The sequence below is a fragment of the Pelophylax lessonae genome (assembly GCF_965119305.1).
Source record: "Pelophylax lessonae genome assembly, chromosome: 4".
NCBI classification, from domain to species: Eukaryota; Metazoa; Chordata; class Amphibia; order Anura; family Ranidae; genus Pelophylax; species Pelophylax lessonae.
Window position 1 is genome coordinate 314,426,982 of NC_138771.1, and position 20,824 is coordinate 314,447,805.

The window sequence follows — 20,824 nt, forward strand, 5'->3', positions numbered from 1 at the left end:
CCTTATAATAATGAATTTTTATTTAATCTGTAGTAAAATCAAAAAACCTTCCAACCCTTTTTTTTTTTTTTTTTTTCCTTCCCATCGGGGACACAGGAGTCTTTCACCTTTTTGGGTTATACTTCTGTTCACAGGAGGATTGGACACTGGCAAACCAAGTGTAGGCCAGCCCAGGATAACCCCTCTTACCAGCATGCTCTATTTTCTGCTAGGAGGATGGACTTTTTTTTTTTTTTTTTTTTTCTTCAGGGCATTGCTGTTCGGGTAACTGCTTAGCTGTGGATCGCTTTCCAGTACTAGATTGGCTGTCACTGCCCACAGTTCTTTCCCTTTCTTTAAAGACTCACCGAGTGAGTGCCTTTGAGAGCTACCTCAATTTCTCACTTTCTGGTGGTTTCTACTGCAGAGGGATGAACATTGTGGTATTGAGCACTGACCTGTTCTGGGAGGCATGTGGCATGTTTCATGCGGTTTCCCACCATACAGTATCAAGTAAGCATCTCCCCACTGCTGCATGCAAACGTCTGGCTATGTGGATCTTTTCAGCTGTGAGGTGTTTTTTTTTTTTTTTGGCCTCTGCTTGCCACATTTACTGAATGTTGACTGCAAAGGTCACAGAGGATTCCCTACATGTGGCTTCTGAGCAATGGACTGGAAAGGCTCTGATTCTGAGTCAGTCCAGTCTTTGCCTGACAGGCTTATCCTAGAGGTGGTGCAGTCGTCTTCGGTTACTCCCAACTTAACTGAGACCATTCTATTTCTTGTCAATGCAGTGTGCACCACTCTCACACTAGAGATCAGCCTGTTGCTTCTATCTGTGCTGCTTCTACTCTTTTTTTTAGACTTCTTAAGACAGTAAAGACTTTCCCGTTGCACCCACTGTTCCAAGTCTTTGTTTACAGAGACTGGAAGCACCCTAAAAAGATGGCACTCCTCCTAAGCAATTGTTGGCCTTATAGCTTTTATGAGAAGGACTTTGTAGTGTACTCCCCACATCCTACAATGTCCCACTTTAACAAAGAGGCTGCCATAACAGCAGAAGATGTATTGTCTTTAAAGTGGTTTGAAAGGCAGAATGTTTATTACCGTCATGCATTCTGTGCACGAAAGTAAAAAGCCTTCTGCATGTAGCTCCCCCCAGACCCCCTAATACTTACCTGAGCCCTATCTATATCAAGCAATGCGAGAGGCTCTCTGTTCAGTGGCTCACACAGCATCGGTAGTAGCTACAAAACTGAGGCGTAGTGGGAGGGATTATCCTAGGCTGGCCTATTGGTTGCCAGTGTCCAATCCTTGTAAGTGGCAGTATAACCGAAGGTGAAAGACTTCTCTATCCTTTTTTATGGACCCCATAAAAGTTTAACTTTTTTTATTTTATCTGTATTGGAGAGATTCCTTTTAACTTTGTTCTGTAAAAAGGTAGTAAGGAAGGGAAAGGAAAAAATCTACAGAGCCTACTACAATAGTAAAACCTTACAGAGTTCAAATTTTTCTCCACTCTATCCAAAAACTTCAAAAATTTGGCTAATCAAACACACATCCCAGGAGTAATTTTTTAAGTTAGATTTTTTTAAATTTCTTTTTTTTTTTTTTTTTTTTTTTTGTTTTGTGGAGTAAAGTTGATTGTGGGTAACCCAAAGCAAAAAGACCCTGCAGATGTAGAGCAGGCAGCCTTCAGTACCACATGGAAACCTGTAGTACTCCTGCCACCCTCTTCTCCCTGAATCGGCCACAAATTTGTTACCAGATACTTTTTCAAACTCCTGTATTTGGCTGTTTGTTAAATCTTCATGATGGAGGGAAATTGTAGAAGAAATGTTTGCCCCAAAACCAGAATTCAGGTGTCACATAGTGCTTGCAGCAGTAGTGTGCAGGCAGGTCTACTTTGCAGTTGTGGAATAAATTAGCTTTTTGTAAACCTCGGATTTTAAATAGATTACAATGGTTTCGGTTAACCTTTTATTGGAGCTCATTCTTGGTTTTCTTCTGTAAATATTCTAGTTACTTGGAAAGAAGAAAAATGTTTAAGTAGATAGATCTGCCTACTGTAACAAATAAGTTAGTTCCAGTGTTTGTAATAGGAAACATCATAGCCCCCCCCCCCTTCCTAATTGAACATTATTTTTCAAGTATCTCACCAAAGATTGTCGGTGGATGATGTCTGGGATCCCATTGATCCTTATTGCCTCTCCCAGAGCTGTGTACATTTAATAAGAGCGGGGAATTAGAATTTTGCCATGATTATGGGGGGGGGGAGAAAAAGTAAAAAAAATAATTTGGCAGACACAAATTTTTTTTTTTTTTAGTTTATTTTTCTTTTCTCTGTAGACACAAAACTGGAGGTTTCCTTTTTTTTATAAGCGTGTCCTTTTTTTTTTTTTTTTTCTTTTTTTTTTTTAAATCGGGAATGGGAGATGTACATTTTTTATTTCGCTTCCTTTTTTGTTCTTTTCATTGTTTGGGGAGCCTGACGTTCTCCTTTAATGCCACATCATAAGTACTCATTCTATTTTTAAATAACCAACATTACTGTTGTATTGACTAGTATTTGTAGGTCTGAATCACTGGAAGATGTGATTGTGATTAATAAAATTATTCTTTCCTGGAGTGAAAAGAAAAATAAAAGATGTATTAAACTTTCACATACAAATAGTTGTCTGACATTATTTAAAGAGGGAATTGTAACTGAATTATTTTTAATGTGACTAAATATTAAAAATAATCAGTTTTTTTATGATTTGCTGTGCCATACTCCTAATGTTTTAAAAGTTTCTATTCAGTCTTGTTGGTGCTTTCCTCGGCAATATGAGCCATATCCTGACACCCATACATTCATATGACGGGTGTAATTCACTGGAATTTTCCACTTTCAACAAGAAGAGATCCACTTAATTTTAGAGATTTGTGCACTTCTCCCTATATCACCATAGTCAGCTGTTTTGGGGCCTCTTAAGAGAAGTTTTGAGAAGCCTGTAAGACAATGGGGCTGGTGGACTTTTTTTTTTTTTTTTTTTTTTTTGGTCTTCTTCTAGAGCACTGAAGATTTATCTAAGGATACTCTTTTTGAAATTGATATTGATGATCTCCCCAACTACCCAAGGAGGTCACCTTGCAATTTAATTGGTAGGAAGATCTAGGGTCCCATTCACTTAAGAGTTGGTACATTAGCGGTACTACACACTAAACATCACAGGGGTTCTAACTTTTTCCATGCCACAAATCATCGCAGCCATGGCATGTGTTGCAGCTTAATAGGGAAGGTTAAACTGCAGCTCAAACACCTAATTGTAGACTAGAAAGGAAATAAGCAACTGTGATTTAATAAAGCATGCAGCTGCAGAGTTTACTAAAAACCAGCAATTTCTAAGTTTGTTTTTTGGATTTTCAAAATTTATAGTTCTGTTCACTGAAACTTTTTTTTTTTTTTTTCTTGCAGAATGAGCATTGCTTACCCAGCTCCTGGGATTTGTTCATTAAGGACAAAGCCAAGGCTTTGCAAAAAAAAAAAAAAAATGAATTATGTAAAGTGGTGTGTGCGTTTTTTTTTTTTTTTTTTTTTTTTTTTTTTTTAAGGGTTGGAATCTCCTGGGTTTTTACTACTATCCAAGGCTCAGTTAGAGAATTCCCCTCCCTTGCTATCCTGACAGATTAAGGCTGGCCATACATGTTCAATTTTCTGTTCGTTAGATTTACCACACACCACATAATGAGGTCAAAGCTAAACAACACTTTCACCTGTATCCAATTAGGTAGGCCTTTGTACTTTATAGTTGAAGGTAAATTTCAAGAAAATTGTAAGAAAATTGTACAATGTATGACCAGTCTGAGTTGGATCTCTCAGCAGAGATAAAATATTAGTGTAGAGAAAGGCTAATAATCCACCATTTTGATTTTTATAGCGGTCTGTCTCCTTTTGCAGGTTTTCCCACACTACCCATCTAGTAAATCTATTGTTCCCCACAGAAAGTAGGGGGGGGGGGGGGATTGTTCAAATGGAGCCTAAGATGGCTGCAGGAATTAACGCCTTCTCCAAAACAGTGTGTTTGCTCCACATACACTTTCAAGTGTCAACATTGAGTAAATAAATGCATGTTCACCTTTTCAACGAGCTTTTATGGAAATGCCATATTACATTTTTAAAATTTGGAAAAAAAAAAAAAAATGTTTTTGACCTGGGGTTTCTTGGTGATCACATGACCACTGTATCCTCATGTTCCCAAGCTTTTGAGGAGTGGGGGAGACTCCTACTGATCTCCAGGAGCTTCTTGTCAGTCACATTATGCAGGGGGTGAGTCTGGCCCATGATCCCTGCCGCGGGCCACTGTCAATCAAGTTCTGCAGGACTGGGAAGGCAGTGTGTTGCTACAAGCACGCCAAGAAGTAATAATGGGGACATGGTGGCAGAGCTGAGCATGGAAGATACAGGAACACCATACCATCGGCACTGCGCCTTGTTGCTAAACAAAACAGGTTACATTTATCAAAAAGTATATCAATGCAAAAAAAACACGTCCTATTAATTTGTGGGGTAACAGCACTTTAAAGTGGTAGTAAACCCTGAATTTTGATTTGTACCTACATTAAAGCTTACCTGTAGGGTAAAGTGATTGTAAAGTCACATCTATCATTTGCTTTGATCCTCTGTTTTAGGTACATTTTTGGTACAGCATGTGTGTTTTTTGTAAAATTTAAAAAGTTAAATGCCTTCTTTGCACAGTGCTGGTATGCAGTCATGTGTCCTCCCTCTGCTTACTTACCTAATCTAAGACTACTGCTGTATGCAAGATGGCAGAGGGAGGACACGTGACTGACCAGCAGCACTGTGAAAAAGGCATGTACCATTTTAAGAGAACACATACTGTACTAAACATGGCCCTAAAACAGGATGTTTCTTTGCAAGCACTGGAGCAGCTGCAGAGAATAGTATTACCCAAGCAGGAGGGGAGGGACTGGGAGGAGATCTGCTTCACAGTTCACACACAGACTATGGCAATGAGAGGGAGGGGGAGATGCTGAGGAGAGAGCAGGATGACAGCGGCATGTAAACTGACCACACTGTCATGGTTCAGCAGCCATGAGAAGCGTGGTTGGTACACACAGAACACAGGAACAGGCTGGATCAACCAGGTATTGTACAATATCAAAAGGGCCAAATTACACTGCAAAACGCACTATGCTTTATATTGGAGCGGAATGATTATTCATTAAAAAAATTGCAATTTCGATTCTTCCCAGCCCCACTAAGGCTGTGAGATAACTATAAACACAATGTTTTTTAATATATAATTTCGTTCTTTTAGATAAAAGGAATGCATTCCCATCTGTAAGGCTCCATTCACACCCGCGCGTATAATTTTATAGGAGTTTTTCAGGCATTTTTTTTTTGTAGGTGTGTGGAGGCAGACATTGTAACAAAAACGCTTGTAATCTGCCAAAAAAGAAGCTCATGTACTTTTTTGAGCTTCAAGCGACAAAACGCTCAGATGTGAACAGGGGGCCATTGAAATTAATGGGATTTTGCTTTGTTGGGCATTTTCAGACTTCAGAGATGGAAGTGAGGGCAGTTTAACCTCCTAAAGACAAAGCCTTTTTCTGACCCTTGTTGCTTTACTTGCTTACAAGTTAAAATCAGTATTTTTTGCTAGAAAATTACTTGGAACCCCCAAACACTAAATTGATTTTTTTTAGCAGAGACCCTATAGAATAAAATGGCGATTGTCGCACTATTTCCGCAGAAGTCTTTCAAACGCAGTTTTTTGGGAAACAATACACTTTAATGAATTCTAAAAAAAACTAAACAGTAAAGTTAGCCCAATTTTATTTATTTTTTTTAATTTGTATATTGTAAAAGATGTTACGCCGAGAATTGTGATCTTTATGCAAAGCAAAGAAATGGGTGATTCTCATTTTATCCAGAATTGTGCAGCTCTACTTTATATCATGCTTTAAAGGGACCGGAGCTTTTTACAACCTCTTTGAATGAATATCTCCTAAACATGCACCGCTTAGAACAGGGGTCTCAAACTGGTGGCCTTCCAGCTGTTGCAGAACTACAATTCCCATGAGGCATTGCAAGGCTGATAGTTACAAGCATGACTCCCATAGCCAGGGGCATGATGAGACTTGTAGTTCTGCAACAGCTGGAGGGCCGCCATTTTGAAACCCCTGGCTTAAGAGATATTCACCTGGTCAGCAGCCTGTGACGTCACCGGGGCATGTGCTCTGAAGGAACGGCATGACTGCCATTACAATGACTCCCGCACATCGTTTGTTGCTTAGCCATTCAAGCAACCCCAGCCCAAAAACCCAGAAAGAAAAGCAGGCGAAGATGGAAGCCTCTGCAGCGGTGACAGTTCGCCACTTGAGGGCTTTGTTTCAAAGTAAGTGTTTCTTATTGTGCTACTATGCGATGCATACTAGCACATTATTCCTTTTGCCTTGCAGGTAGAAAGTGTGGAGTCTTTTTTTTATTTTTTTTTTTTATTTTTTATTTTTTTTCCTTTTAAACAAGTTTACTACCACTTTAAAACATTTGCAACATCTCAACGGTGTGAATCCTGCCAGAAACCCTTCCTGATCTAGGGTGACAATGCTCTTTCATTGTACTGTATCTGTGGAGAAGTATTGTTGCCGTAGGTTGCTCCCGAATTTTGAACTGCAAACACCACCTCTTCTCTGAGGTGTTCTGTAATTTACAGAAGACAGATGGGGTGGCTCATAACATTCTTGGACATTTCAGTTTAGTACACAAAGGTAAAATGACTGGTAGGATCAACAGGCATTTTATATACCTGCAAAAATGTACTTTGGTTTAAAATGAAACCAAATGCAGCCACAACCTTGAAGAACTAGCAAGCTGCCTTGTATTCTGGTTTTAGTCTTGGGTTTAGATATATTCTAAAGCTGGATACACACTATCCAACTTTTGTGGTTAGATTTCCTTCAGATTTACCTTTTTCTATGTAGTGCAGCGGCCTGCCAGATTGCATACAAATTGAAAGTGTTTAGGTTTGACCTCATATGGTTTTGGTTAGGGATGCACCGAAATTATCGGCCGAAAATGAGCCCATCTCATTTCGGCCGATAATGGGTTAACATTGCCGAAAATAAATATGGCCGCTGTGGGGAAGGAGGGCGCAGGGCAGGTTTTAAAAGTCCCGCCTCTGGCCGGCCGTCCGCCTCTCAATGATGTCCCTACTACGATCTGTGCATTATGAATGGACATACAAGGCGGGGGGGCGGGGCGAGCGGCCGCTATAGAGAACTAATGTGATCCATCCCTGTCAGCTCAGCAGGACTATGTGTGAATGAGAACAGAACTGACCTGACACCGGGCGGGGGGGGGGGGGGAGCGGCCGCTATTAGCTGTAACTATGTGAGAGCTTCACTTCCCAGTCAGCGGAGATACATGCCTGTCAGTGAAGTGAAGCTCTCACATAGTTACAGCTAATAGCGGCCGCTCCGCCCGCCCGGTGTCAGGTCAGTTCTGTTCTCATTCACACATAGTCCTGCTGAGCTGACAGGGATGGATCACATTAGTTCCCTCTATAGCGGCCGCTCGCACCGCCCTCCCGCCTGGTATGTCCATTCATAATGCACAGATCGTAGTAGGGACGTCATTGAGAGGCGGTGCCGCCGGCCAGAGGCGGGACTTTTAAAACCTGCCCTGCGCTGCGCCCTCCTCCTTCCCCACGGCGGCCATATTTATTTTCGGTAATGTTAACCCATTATCGGCCGAAATGAGATGGGCTCCTTTTCGGCCGATAATTTCGGTGGCCGAAATTTCGGTGCATCCCTAACCAAAACCATATGAGGTTTTGAATGAAACTTTTGAATGAAGGACACCCGAGGAGGGGGACGCTGAGGCAGCTTACCAATGGTATTTGTATTTTGAAGCATGAGGGGTTAATGTATTGTCACTGCTGGTCACTCATCTATTAGTGACCGACCAGTGGCAGGTAATTAACCCCTTTGTGCTGCATTAGTGCAACCAGTATCAGTGTTAACACTGGTTGCACTAATGCAGCACAAAGGGGTTAATTACCTGCCACTGGTCGGTCACTAATAGATGAGTGACAATATATTAACCCCTCATGCTTCATAATACAAATACCATTGGTAATTTAACCACTTGCCAACCCATGACAGTACATATACTGTGACAGGGTGGCAGCGACAGGTGTACGTCACTACCTGTTTTTGGTGTATGCCCCTGTTCTATCCATTTTAAAAAATTTTTGAGGAAAAAGTAAGTTTCGGGTTTCGGCCCAAAATTTTCATTTCGGTGCATCCCTAGTTTTGGTAAATCTAAAGGAAAAAGTCTTCAGAAAATCTTAGTGTGTATGGCCCATTAGACACTTTGAATGGACTTTACTTTTATCACAGTTCCAGTGTTATATAGCCACTATGAAAAATGTTGCCTATTTCCTAAAGCCATTCTTTCTCCTCTGACCTATGGCAAGTGATGGCAAATTTCGCTAGACCATGCAAATCTTTGTTTCCAGTTAAAGTTGAACTTTACTCTCCCAAACATTTACTTCATTTCTAATCCTTATCCTGCTAGCATTAGTAAATGGGTAGGAAAGTATGCCATAGTAGATTTAAACCTTTTTTTTTTTTTTTTTTTTCACATTTTTTTTAGTTAATTTTTGGTTTCTTGCCTAGGCAAATGTCATCCATCCCAGGAGTCCTCAGGAGGGGGGGTTACTCAGCTAAGCACACTCTCCTGCATGCATGCTTGAGCTAAGGGTTGATGGATTACAGGAAGTAAATGCTATTTGAATAATTTTCCCTTACTCAGATGGCCATGGCCAGAAATGCTGGGGGGGGGTTAAAAGTAAATTCTCAACAAAATAAAGCATGGAGACATGGATGGGGGAAATTTGCTTTGCTTTTGCATATTAGGGCCTTATGCACACTGGATGTTTTTACAGCTGCTGTTTTATGCTTCAGGTGTTTTTTTCCCTGCAGCAAGTAAACTTCCCAGCATATTATCCTATGTGTCCATCCGCACACAGGATTTGATCAGTGTTTTGCACGGAACCCTCCCCAGAGCTAGTGCGTTTGAAGAGGAGACTTTTTTTTTAGCTGTAAAAATGCTCTAAATCTGACACATGGGTATCCTGCAGTTATGAGCGTTTGTGAGCCATAAGCTTTTGTGGGGTGTGATGTTTGTACAGGGACATAACATGGGGTTAAAGTTTTGCTTAACCACTTAAGCCCCGGAGGATTTTCCTGCTAAAAGACCAAGGGGTATTTTGCGATTCGGCACTGCGAGACTTTAACGGACAATTGCGCGGTCGTGCGACGCTGTACCTTAACGAATTTGACGTCCTTTTTTTTCCAACAAACAGAGCTTTCTTTTGGTGGTATTTGATCACCTGTGCGATTTTTTTTTTTTTTTTTTTTTTTTTTTTTTTGATCACGCGCTATAAACAAAAAAAAGCGTCAATTTTGCAAAAATAGCAATATTTTTCACATTTTTTTATATGAAATTCCCCCCCCCAAAAAAAATGTAAAAATCAAAATTTTTTAACCTTTTCGGCCAATTTGTTTTATGCTACCTATGTTTGGTAAAAAAAATCGCAAAAAGCGTATTTTGATTGGTTTGCGCAAAAGTTATCGCATTTACTAACAAAGGGAAAGATTTTTGTCATTTTTGTTGTTTTTTTTTTTTAACGCGTAATGGCGGCGATCTGCGATTTTTTTTTTTTTTTTTTTTTTTTTTTTTTTTTTTTTTTTGCGGTACTGCGACATTGGGGCGGACAGATCGGACCCTTGACGGACAATTTTGACACTTTTGGGGTTACCAGTGACATTTCTACAGTAATCAGTGCTATACATATGCACTGTTACTGTAAAAATACACTGGTAGTGAAGGGGTTAACTTTATTTGGGAGGGAGGGGCTGTGTGTGTCCCTAGGGGCGTGCTTTCTACTGTGATTGGCTGTGGCTTGAGCTGTAAGGACACTGATCAACGGATCTACATAGTAGATCCGTGTGATCAGTGTCTTTACACCGAGGAGAATGACAGGCAGCTTGTTTACACAAGCTGCCTGACTTTCTCCCTCTCCCCCGCCGATCGCAGAGTGGCCGGCGGACATCGGGTCCGCCGGTCACGCGGGGGGGGGGGGGGGTCTGTGACCGCGCCTCCGCGGGCGCGCGCTCGCTCCCCAGACCCTCCCAGGCTAGTGACGTTAATTAAGGTCACTCTGCCTGGGGCAGGGGCTGACCGCCGCAGTAAATTTACTTGCGGCGGTCGGCAAGCGGTTAAAAACCCTAATGCAAAACTTGCGTGTTTTTTTTTTTTTATGCAGCATTATATAGCTAAAGCTACCAGTGTTTTTATAATGTCAAGTGTGCATGAGGCTTAAAAATTGAATAAATAGTGTTTTTGGTTTGTGGCGCCTAGATTCAGTGTTCCAGAGTTCCACTTTAAGGCCCCATTGACACTAGCGGACCGTTCAGATCCGCCTGTCCGTTTTTTCGGCGGCTCTGAACGGATGCCCCATGCATCTCTATGCCGTCAAAATCTGGACGGATGGAAACCCTATTTTCCATCCGTCCAGCGGATTGGATGAGAACTGACAGGCGATCTGTTCTCATCCAATTCCCCCATAGAGAAGAGCGGGGACCTGACAGCTCCCTATCCACACACAGCGCGGAGACAGTGCTGCCATCCGCCTGCTCAGCGGGGGATTGCCGGATCGATTCCCCGCCGACGGACTCCCATGTGTCCAAGGGGCCTAAGTAAAAGTATTGCTTTGGCTGATTAGCAGCTGTAATAACAGGTATACTTTCTAGACTTGATTCTCTTATATAATTCAATTTTTAACACATTTGAAGCATGCATGCTTTTAAAAACTGTTGCATGTACTGTTGCTTTAATAAAATTTTACCCAGCAGTGGATGGAGGATGTCAACATGTGTCCAATCGCAATGTCCACAACTTTTAAATCTGTACATGAGTATTATTGGCCATAGGTGTCAACACAGGAAGCCACCCAACTCCTCCCTGTTAGGCTTAGGTTTTTTGTTTACTTAGAACAAACGCCAAAAAGTATTTTCCTATGCTCTTAATTTAAACATTGTACAAATATTACCTGCTTTTTTTTTTTCTAAACTTCAGACAGTCCTATTACGATATATTAATCCATTACAATGGCAAATGTATTTTCTAAAATCTACAAGAGTGAGTACCTGAATTTTATTTAGATCAGTCTCCACTCATCCCTTGCATAGCAGCACATGTCCATGGCATCAGTGCAAGAGGCTTCAAAGATCATTCAGAAGGAATCTACAGGCGCATCTCCTCCTTTTTGATTGGCTTCAAGTGATTTTGCACTTCCATACACGTGTATAGTATGTAAAAAAAAAACGTAGGTCCTGTGGGTTGTGGCGCTCTGCTGCAATGCACTTGAGCAGACAGGAAGAGGAGGCAGAGTTGAAGAGCCCTTCATTGCTCAATCTGCAGTTGCCGTTGGAGGTGTTCTTGTCCTATCTGTTTAGTTGCTTTTGGAGGTCATAAAACTGGCTGTTCTGCCAGGCAGGGGTGGGTTTCAAAGTTAGCTAACAGTATTAAAAATCCTTTAGCAAGTAAATTCCTATTTCTCTTACGTCCTCCGACAGTCGCCGCCTCTTCATATTCGTCACATATGGGGTATTAGACTTTGCTCCGAAGGAGTAGCTAGGCAACAGAATATGTTAACAATAAAGCTTTAACATATCCCACCCTCAAGGGGTGGTCCCCTCAGTCAATACCCTCCTACTTCCTGCAACCATATCTCAGTTTTAATGTCTAGCTTGTCAGGAGTGGCTGGCTCTCTCTGTGCTGGGACTTTTTGTCCCAGACTCTTTCTTCTTTTTGATATTTTGTTTGAGTTTTCTCTCTACCTTTACTTAGCTGTTATTTTTGTCAGCATTAGTTAGTTCTTCGGACGAAGAGGATCATGCGGACTGGGTCTCGGGCTGATCCCCCTGGTCGCAGGTCGTGGGTCAGTGGCTTCCCAGTCTGCCATCGAGCGTTCAGCCAGGTAACGCTCCTGGCACGGTGAACGACCCATCCCTGTTCGGTGCAGGGATGATTGGTGAGGTGGCTACCTCACCGGACGCTGTGCGGTTTCTGAACCGCCATTGTGTGCGTCTTGAGTAGCGACTCTCCCTGCCTCATGTGCAGCGGCTTGTTCGCCTGTGCGGGTTCCCCACGCCATGTGAGGTAAGTGTATCTATGTGGGGACCTGTCTGTCTGGGGGGGTCTCAGTCTGGGACTGTGTAACCTGCCTTTAATCACACTGCTTGTCTCCCTATCTCTCGGCTGCATGCTGTGGGCTGCAAGGGGGGGGGGGGGAGCTGTATGACACTGAGTATGTCAGGCTGGGCAGTGTGAGGAGCTGTGTGCTGTGGGGCATGTTTTTAATGGCATGTTGGGGCATATACAGCGATCGCTGCGGCGATCTAACATATATCCATATTATGGGATGATATTGTGTGTGATTTTATGCACTGTGGAGCGGCCATTTTACCGGCGCCCGCTCCGGCCGCATGGTTTACATGCACGGCGGCCATTTTCTTGTAGCCTCCATAGGCTTACATAGAGCGCCCTGGCAGCATCACTTCCTCTCTCCTGGAAGCACCGATCGAGGCAGCAGCAGCAGCGGAGTCTCCTCAGGTTTTATCCTTCTATTCCTGTGTTCCATTGCCTGTATTCAGTCTGTATATTCCCTGTGGGGGTCTCATTGTGCCTGAGTGTGGTGCGGTGGGCTGCGCTTGCCGCGCTTGCTGTAAGGGGGCAGTTAACCCTTGGTTGTCTGGCATACAGGGGCAATGGATTCTCAGGAGGGCAAATTTCCCACAGTCTTGGTGGAAAGCCAGGGGACCGCTGTTTCCCCCCCAGGGGGGGATTTGGCCACTATTGTGGCTGGCCTTGCTGCACAGGTGCAAATGCTGGTGGCTGCTCAATCTACTAAACGGCCCAGAGTTGCTCTGTCCTCTGATTCTGAGGGTGAAGGTGATGGGGCTGTTCTGGCGGGGACCCCCCTATCGGGGTCCCGCTCCTCTCTGGATCTAGTGGGGTCTGAGGTAGAGGCTGAAGTTGAGGGGGTTGATAATTCTCCCCCTGGCTCGCCTGAAGAGCTTGCAATCATGGATGAGTTGATTGCTTCCATTAAGCAGACGCTACGTTTGCAGGACGAGGTGTGTCCCCCAGCTGCCTTGGCGGCTTATGGGACGCAGAGAAAACGCAGGACGCCGCAGGTCTTTCCCTGCAATGCTGATTTTCAGCGCGCTGTTAAGGACCAATGGCGCGATTTGCGCAAGCCTTTTGCGGTACCAAGTAAATTTAAGCTGTGTTATCCTTTCTCGCCTGCCACTGATGAACGGTGGTGTGTGCCTCCGCCAGTAGATCATGCTATTGCGGTTTTGAACAAAGCCACTGCGATCCCGGCAGAGGGATCCCCTATTTTCCGTGATGCCACGGATAGGAGACTGGAGTCTCTTGCCCGTCATACTTATTCTGTTACGGGTTCTATGCTTAAGGCTCTGTTTACTTCTCTCATGGCGGCCCAGGCGATCGCAAGTTGGACGCAGATGCTTAGGCGCGTCCTAGTGGCCGATTCGGCCTCAGCGGCGACCCTGGATATGGTGGATCAGATCCACCAGGGTGTCATGTATCTGTGTGATGCGGACCTGGACCTGATTCCGTTGGCCGCGCGTGTGCACAGCGTGGCGGTGTTGTCTCGCCGCCTGGTTTGGTTGAAATGTTGGTCGGTGGACCAATCTTCACGTAAAACCTTAGCCAATCTGCCTTATGATGGGTCTCGCCTTTTTGGGGAGTCCCTGGATGTGTTGATTAAGGGGATTACTGGGGGTAAGAGCACTCTCTTGCCCCATTTCCCCAAGGCTAAGGGGGCTTCTGGGAAGAAGCATGCTAATTTTCGGCCCCCTCAGGGGTCCTTTCGTGCCTTTCGGCCGCACTACAAGGGCAAACCGTTCAAGGGCCAGGGCTCTCAGAAGAAGCCCTGGTCTGGAAAACAGAAGTCCGGCCAATCCGGACCTGCGGCCCATAACAGTTCGGCCTGAAGGGGCGCCCTCACCCAGTTTTGGGGTGGGGGGACGCTTGCTCGGTTTTCTTCAGCCCTGGTTGGCCCGTGTGCGGGACAGATGGGTTCTGGAAATCGTTCGATCTGGTTACAAGATCGAGTTTCTCTCTCGGCCAGAGAGCAGATTTTTTCCCTCAAATCTACAACTGTCTCCAGAGCGCCTGCGGGATCTGCGCCTGGCGGTGCGGGACCTGAGGGCTCAGGGAGTGGTGGTTCCGGTGCCTCATCGGGACAGATTTCGGGGGTTTTATTCCAATCTGTTCACTGTGCCCAGAAAGGAGGGCAAGGTTCGTCCAATTCTGGACTTGAAAGCTCTGAACCGCTCTGTGCGGGTTCGCAAGTTCCGCATGGAATCCCTGCGCTCGGTGGTGGCTGCCCTGGTTCCGGGGGAATTCATGGCCTCCATCGATTTGAAGGATGCGTATCTTCACATCCCCATGTTCGAGGGTCATCAGAGATACCTTCGATTTGCCATTGCGGAGGATCACTACCAGTTCGTGGCGTTGCCCTTTGGGCTCGCCTCGGCTCCGCGGGTCTTCACCAAGGTGCTTGCACCGGTTCTGGCATTATTGAGAGCCCAGGGCATTTCTGTCCTGGGGTATCTGGACGACATTCTGATTCGGTCTGCGACCAGTCAGGGTCTGGAGAAGGACCTGTCTGTCACGATGCAAACTCTGCAGGAGTTCGGTTGGACGATAAATGTTCCAAAGTCGACTCTGAGTCCGTCGGTTCGTCTTCCCTATCTGGGAATGATACTGGACTCGGTGCAGGCGAAGGTCTTCCTGCCGGAAGACAAACTCAGGACTCTTCAGGAGGAAGTCAGGTCCCTCAGGGACGTTCCGAACTCGTCTCTGCGGACGTGTATGAGATGTCTGGGATTGATGGTCTCGGCTTTCGAGGCGATTCCTTTCGCGCAGTTTCACACGCGGGGTCTCCAAGCGGAGATCTTGTCCAAGTGGGACGGGCGACCTCAATCTCTGGATCTTCAGATCTCGTTGAGTCATCGCACCAGGGAAAACCTCCTGTGGTGGCTCCAGTCCCCGTTGGTGTCCGGGGGCAAGTCGTTTCGTCCGATCTCGTGGACGATAATCACCACGGATGCCAGCCTGTCGGGCTGGGGTGGTGTTCTGGGCGTTCTGTCCGCCCAGGGGACCTGGTCGGAGGGGGAGTCTTCCCTCCCGATCAACATTCTGGAATTGCGTGCGATAAGGCTCTGTCTTCATCGCTGGACGGACCGGCTGCAGGGCTGCCCGGTTCGGGTGCAGACGGACAATGCCACGGCGGTGGCCTACATCAACCACCAAGGGGGCACCAGGAGTGCCCGAGCGGCTCGAGAAGTGGCCGACATTCTGTCTTGGGCCGAGACTCATGTCCCGGCGATAACGGCGGTTCACATTCCGGGAGTGGAGAACTGGCAGGCGGACTATCTGAGTCGCCAGACCCTGGATCAGGGGGAATGGTCTCTCCACCCGGCTGTCTTCCAGATGTTGTGCGCGAAGTGGGGTCTTCCAGATGTGGACCTGTTCGCGTCTCGCCTCAACTACAAGGTGAAGAGGTTCGTGGCAAGGACGCGCGACCCTCGGGCGGACGCGTCGGACGCGTTAGTGGCCCCGTGGCATCAGTACAGGCTGATGTACGCGTTTCCACCGATTCAGTTGCTGTCCCGGTTCCTTCGCAGGTTACACTCGGAACGCAGCACGGTGATTCTTGTGGCACCGGACTGGCCTCGCCGGTCCTGGTACGCAGACCTCGTGAATCTGGCGGTCGACGCCCCCTGGCGTCTGCCTCTTCGGGACGATCTACTGTCTCAAGGACCGATTTACCATCCTGCTTTACAGTCGCTGGCTTTGACGGCCTGGCTGTTGAGACCGAGGTCCTGAAGGAGAAGGGTCTCTCTCCAGAGGTTGTTCATACCTTGATCAACGCGAGGAAGTCTTCCTCGGGAAAGGTTTATTACCGTACTTGGAAGGCCTATTTTGCCTGGTGTGAGTCCAGGGGGTTTTCACCCCGCACGTACTCGGTTTCCCGTGTGCTGTCTTTCCTTCAGACGGGTGTCGATCAGCGTTTGGCGCTGGCTACGATAAAGGGTCAGGTGTCTGCGCTGGCCGTTCTGTTTCAACGTCCCGTAGCTTCCAACTCCTTGGTTGGCACTTTTATTCAGGGTGTGCGGCATCTGGTTCCTCCTAGGAGGGATCCCTTGCCCCCTTGGGACTTGAATCTAGTCCTGTCTGTGTTACAACGTGCTCCTTTTGAACAGATCAGGGAGATCTCGTTGTCTATGTTGTCCAAAAAGGTCGCCTTTTTGGTGGCGATCACTTCGGCTCGCAGAGTGTCGGAACTGGCGGCTTTGTCCTGCAAGTCTCCGTACCTGGTTGTTCATTTGGATAAGGTGGTCTTGCGACCTAATCCTTCTTTTCTGCCGAAACGAGTTTCGGAATTCCATCTTAACGAGGATATTGTTTTGCCTTCGTTGTGCACGAAGCCTAAACATCCTAAGGAGGTGAGATTGCATTCTCTGGATGTTGTTCGAGCGATTAGGGTTTACCTTAAATCGACTGAGTCTTTTCGAAAGACGGACTCCTTGTTTGTTCTTCCAGAGGGTCCTCGGAAGGGCATGGCGGCTTCCGCCTCTACCATTGCCAAATGGATCAGGCAGACCATTGAACAGGCTTATGCCTTGCAGGGGAAGGTTCCCCCTGTGCCTGTGAAGGCGCACTCTACTAGATCTCTGAGTACGTCTTGGGCCTGTCGTCATGGGGCTTCTGTAGCCCAGGTGTGTAAGGCGGCGACTTGGTCGACCGTGCACACTTTCACAAAATTCTACAAAGTAGATGTTCAGGCATCGGCGGATGCTTCCTTTGGCCGCAAGGTTCTTAGTGCGGCTGTTCCCTAGGGTCCCTTGTTGGGGACTCCTGGCTGTTGGGATAAGTTTTGTATCCCCTGGTTTTTTGTCTTTTCCTGGGTTGTTGCTCCTGTTGAGCACTTATTTTTGCTGTTGCCCAGCTAGTTCCTTCCTTTGGTAAGGTTCCTTTCTTTGATGTGGAGACTGCGTTGCCTTTCGGCGCGGATGCGTTTCCCACCCCTCATGTTTGCACTGCTTTGGGACGTCCCCATATGTGACGAATATGAAGAGGCGGCGACTGTCGGAGGACGTAAGAGAAAACGGAATTTTTGTAAAATCTTACCTGTAAAATTCCTTTCTCTGAGTCCTCCGACAGTCGCCGCCCCCGCCCCTCTTTTGGGGTTTGTATGTATACTCTACTGCTATTCCACTAAAACTGAGATATGGTTGCAGGAAGTAGGAGGGTATTGACTGAGGGGACCACCCCTTGAGGGTGGGATATGTTAAAGCTTTATTGTTAACATATTCTGTTGCCTAGCTACTCCTTCGGAGCAAAGTCTAATACCCCATATGTGACGAATATGAAGAGGCGGCGACTGTCGGAGGACTCAGAGAAAGGAATTTTACAGGTAAGATTTTACAAAAATTCTGTTTTTTGACATCCTTATGCAAGGATTGTTGGCACCAACAGAAAATTATAGATTTGACGAAGTGTAGTCTTAAACATCTATCCATGGATGCCATTTACTTCTATCTGTCCTTGCCAGGAATTTAGTCCTGGGCATCTAAATCATGTTGAGAATGCCCTTACCCTCACCCCATACCAGGTAACTTATCTTGTGTCACTAATTAACACCAGCAGAGTATAATTTTTATTTCAGATGTGAAAATCCTATTAAAACCAACAAAAAAACACAATGGTGCTGAACTAAATGAACTGTGAATCTAGATTAGATGGGAATGTATCCAAACAAGAGTTATAGGCAGTAACACATCTGTGCTTACATGAAAACCATCACTATGGCCTTGTCTTCCATCCGATTCACACATGTCTGGCTGCGGTTTCAGTCTGGTGCAGTTTTGTTCACTGGTTAAGGTGCAAAATTTTTACTTGGAATCTCACCTGAAACTGACTGAAAAACGCACAGGACTGAAAGGCCCCTTTGCTTTTTGATAGCTAATGCTGGAAATCTGGTGCCCCATGGTTTCTATTACATGAATAGGCAGCCATATCTATAAGTGATTTCAATGGCTTGCTAAAGCAGGCCATAGACCAGGCAAAGATCGAATAAAAATTCTTGTTGAGCGTCGGGTTGTTCAGTTTTCGCATTATTAGAGTACCAGCTGCAACACCGGATTTTTGTGTCGAAAGGGCCTAATCCAACATGCTGATTTGTTCTATTAAAAAAAAAAAAAATAATGGCACTATCAAATCCGCCATTTTCATTTTTCAATCGCCAGAGCATTCAGTTTTCAACTCGTCTATGGCAGGCTTAAGGCTACATTTACTCTGATGTATTGCCCTGGTGTGAATGGCAGTGGCAGGAATCTGACTCCTGTGAGCAGCTGGGTGTGGCTGCTGAGCCTGTAAACTTTTATCACTTCAACCCTGGGCAAATTCTAACACGTGTGTGTGTGTGTGAAAATCTAAATGTATTTTTTTCTAGAAAATTACTTTGAACCCCAAACGCTATGTTTTAAGCCGAGGCCCTAGAGAATAAAATGGTGAATGTTGCAGTTTGTCACAGTATTTGCGCAGCGTTTTTTCAAACTATTTTGGAAAAAAAATACTCAAGTGAATTTTATTGCAAATGTTAAAGCACAATATAATACCCAGTTGTTGTTTTTTAAAATATAAAAGCTGTTAGGCAGAGTACATAGATATGCAACATGTCACGGTTTAAAATTGTGCATGCTGGTAGAACGATGCCAAACCACTGCACTTACAAAATCTCCATAGGCACTGCTATAAAAGGCTTACCCGATTACCAGTTTAGAATTACCCAGGAAGTAATGCTAGAATAATTTCTCTCGCTATAAAGTTTGTGGCAATACCTCATGTGTGGTGCGAACACCGCTTACGTGTGCGTGACCTACGTATGTGTTCGCCTTTGCGCGTCAGCATGGGGGGACAGTGACACTTTTTTTTTTTTTTTTTATTGCTATTAGAGGGGATGAACAACATCCATTGTGATAGCATGGGTCATGAAAGGTCTTCTTTATGGAGAGGTCTGGGGTCTAACTGCTTCTTTACATGATCCTGAAAACGTAAGTGATGAAATCCTCATTGCTTTTGCTTTCTGACTTCACGCAAAGGGAGGTACAACATCAGTGTCCAAGGAACTGGATGCTGCTGGTTACATGGGAGAGGTGGTAAAGCCGCCAGGATTACTTTTACATTGAAGGGAATTGCCAGCCCTAAAAATCTTGATTCTTGCTGCAGTGATGACTGAAATTGCACCCTTCCTATCCAGCAAAGTACTGGTACGTAGCTGATCAGCAAGCGGGTAAAGGTAGTTTGCCATCAGCTGCAGATATTCATGGCTGTTCACATAGCCAGCGATTACCTGCAGTGGACACACACAACAGTCTGCATTCACAGTCCATTTTGTGAAATACTGATGTTTTCTTTGTTTTCTTATGACCGCACAGCCCAGGGGGATCTGATTTCTATATGCTGCAGTTTAAAAACAATTCCAGGTCTCGTACCTTCCAACCGGTTACTGGCCAGTAAAAGGAGAATCGGCAGACTATTTAGCTCATCTTATGCCTCGTACACACGCACTGATTATCGGCTGACCGATCGTCCGGCTTTTGTGCAGAGTGGTGTTTTGTTGGTTGGTATGTGCCTAGACTGCACACGAATTTTCAACAAAAATCTACTTCAGAAGTGATGTCATGTGCTGGTTTACTTTCCGTGTGTTTTTTCTTCTCTGAGCATGTCCAGTTTTGCTCATCAGATTTTTGTATGCCGAAATCGGTACTGACTGACGGAAAATAGGCCGTTGTGTTTGTGTTGATGGCCAACAAAAATTTCATAGCCTGCACACCAGATTTTTTTCGGCCGAAAAAGTCGTTGTCGGAAGCATCATACTAACAAGCGAAAATCGGCCGATCGGACGTTGGACGAAAATTCACGGCCGATTATCGACGCGTGTGTACGAGGCTTTAGTCACTCTGTTCTCTCATACTTTTACCAAGTTCATTGCACAGCAGCACAACTGATTGGCTCCGGTACTTAAACTCCTTCCATTTAAAATGGTAGTAAAGGCTTTTTTTTAAATTTATACCTACAGGTAAGCCATAAGGCATAGGTGTATGTACAGCAAATCTCTCCTGAATGTGCACTGTTTAAGAGAGTATTTAGCAGCTCTGTTGACCTCACCGGTGCATGTGCTATGCGCTCTTAATGGACAGCATGCCTTCCATAGAGAGTTAGCCATGCTGCTGGAGTGACTTCATCGTGGCACTGCCAAACGGTGGCTGCCCGCGAACCCGAAAGGAAGATGGAAGCCTTGTCAGCGGTGACAGCGTGCCACTGGAGGGCTTTGTTTTCAGGTAAGTCTTTCATAATGTGCTAGTATGTGATGTATTTAATTTCAAGTGACATTCATTTGCAGAGAGAAGATTTTTAAATTTTTTTTTTTTTCTACCGCTTTAAAACAAATACATTGAATTATGTATTCTTGAATACAAAGCTTCATTATAGTGGTAGCAAACCGCCAGAAAAAAAAAAAAATAGGCCCCCCTGCAGGTTTAGGTCATATTGTACTATTATGCACCGCATACTAGCACATTCAGGCAGACTTACCTGTACATGGGGCCCTCCAGTGCAATGTTGTCATGGCTCCCCGGTGCTGCCATTGTCATCCGATCTTCCTTCCAG

At 45.2% G+C, this 20,824-nt stretch overlaps 1 protein-coding gene across 2 annotated transcripts in view; it reads left to right on the plus strand.

Moving 5' to 3' along the window:
- The window catches only part of ZNF346 (zinc finger protein 346), an 82,698-nt gene that overhangs the window by 28,973 nt on the left and 32,901 nt on the right, over positions 1 to 20,824 (plus strand). The window lies entirely within an intron of this gene.